This window comes from Pinus tabuliformis, chromosome 1_2 (genome assembly GCF_031772625.1).
Source record: "Pinus tabuliformis cultivar Carrire ecotype Pingquan chromosome 1_2, CPIR1, whole genome shotgun sequence".
NCBI lineage: Eukaryota > Viridiplantae > Streptophyta > Pinopsida > Pinales > Pinaceae > Pinus > Pinus tabuliformis.
This window is the reverse complement of record NC_142298.1, coordinates 553,143,612-553,145,875: the sequence shown is the minus strand read 5'-3', so window position 1 is coordinate 553,145,875 and position 2,264 is coordinate 553,143,612.

The following is a 2,264-nucleotide window of genomic DNA, read 5'->3' as shown; positions in this document are numbered from 1 at the left end:
GAATTACTTCGATTATTTTAGTACTTACATTGTTGAAGTTGTGTTGTATTGTTTATCGCTATTGTATTGTCCATGTGGACTACTCTGCTGGACATTAGACAAACCATCCTTGTGTTTTCTTGGTTATAACGACCGTCACCCCCGTGTGGACTATTTCATTGGACGATGTACATGTTTTCCATTGTACTTTGGTTTTAACGACTTCCACATCCATTGTGGACTATTCTGTTGGATGCTGGACATACCCTTGTTGTTTTCGTGTGTGTCTCCCCTTGAGTGGTACTACCACCTCTCATCTCAAGGTTCACTTTTACCCTCTCCCTTATAGTAAGAGAACCCAGACACAATTATATTACGCACTCACCATGCATACTCACCTCGCTTTCTTGAAGTTACAAGCATAACACTCGTGATAAACAAGAAGAGCTAAGGAAAATCTCTAATATAATGGAAACTAAGCCATCGTATCGGATGGGACTCCTAAGCCAAACGGTGTGAGGTCTAGTTGGGACTTCATACCAGGGAGATCCCCTGAATGTTGGCAGGTCTAGCACCGTCAACATTCATGGCGCTAGAAGGAGGGCCGCTAGTAGTTTATGGTTGAATGTCCTTTCAACTCCACGTATCCATCATCTGTCAAGGTAGTAACACGCACTCCCTCTCTTCTCACCTCCCAGACCTGAACAAGAAAAATATGACCACATTTACGTTTTCCATCCCATCACTCGTCAGTTTGCTAAAGTTGTTGAGCTGGTTCCAAAAGTACACACTCTTCCCTCTTCACAGAGGAAGCAAAAGACTACATCCACGGGAGTGGTAGTCTCGTGCGTTGAAGAAGTAATCCTCACCACTCTTGAACCACTGGCAGAAGTCGTTAATGAAATATGACCCTGATAGAACCGTGAAGGCAGAAGACCATCTAGACACGTTCTACCTACATCTTCAGACATTCGAGGTACGTTATGACGATGTTGCATGTAGACTGTTGCCATGTACCTTGGATGGCAGAGCAACTGTATGGTACCATATCCATCCTGTCAACACTTGAAATTTGAGTAAACCAATAAGGAGATAAGCCAAAAATACAATTAGTAAAGTGGTTTTTTTCTTTTCCCTCCAAAATATTTACATGTACCTCTTTTTAAATTTAAAAGATTTTGATTGGTTTACATATTATGACCTGGAAACTACGTGAAAATTTCATGTGCACTTTTAGGCTGAAATTTCCTCTAATGCCAACTTTTGAGTGGAATAACTTGTGCATACAGACTCTGATTGACGTGCTTCTTACGTTGTTGGAAATATCTTTGAGTGTAGAATATCATGCGGTTGTGTGGCACTAAATCGTCAAAGTTTTATCCCCAAAAAATGTCATTTGATGCCTCAAAGCACTCCCAGAAGGTTTCAGACGTTGTCTTGCCAAACTAGGTTCTGCTGGTAAAAATGGTCACTTGAGTTGATTCCTCCACTTTTTCCACTCCAAATACATCAAGATGGATGACAAACAATATAATGATCCAATCTAGATCAATTTCATACCTATTTGTGGACAAATTTGAGGCATCTAGCCTTGGAAACTTTGGAGGGTTGGCTTGGCACTTGGTGGATGGTCATCTTGCTACTATGTTGGTCAGTTTGTCTATGACTCTGATGTCTTGTTGAAGTGTTTCTCTAAGGAAAGGATTGATGGTTTTTTACCCTAGTGGGCTTTCCCGGGGTAAACATTGTCTCTTGTTCTTGTGCGTTGTGATCTATACCTTCCTTTCGTTGCTATTGGTTTAATTTCTGAAGTGTAATTGATTGATGAAGAATATTGAATGCTAAAGAACTATAATATATTCAAAAGTAATTATCAAAAGTTCAAAAATAGTGCTAGACTCTTTTTCACTCTATATTTCAACAAAATCTTGCCCCTAGTTTGCGACCTAGAAACCCCATGTGTCACTGGACCATATTTAGCCACTTGTTTCTACATAATGCCTCCATTGTTTGGAAAAAAATCAATGTGGTGTGTCATCTCCCCTTCATTTTAAGCTTTTTTGAGACAAAGTTGATTTTTTTTATTTTATTTTTTTTTTTTTATTTATTTTTACTTCTGGTAACACATGCATTGGGAATCGTAAATTGTCTCGAAAAATGTGAAACTGTTGAAATTGTGAGATTTCCATATTGAGAGCTGTCCGAGGAATATTGCACCAAGGCCAAGGACAAATATAGACTCAATGACATACATAACCATGCAGTAAGACATTGGTGCACCCTGG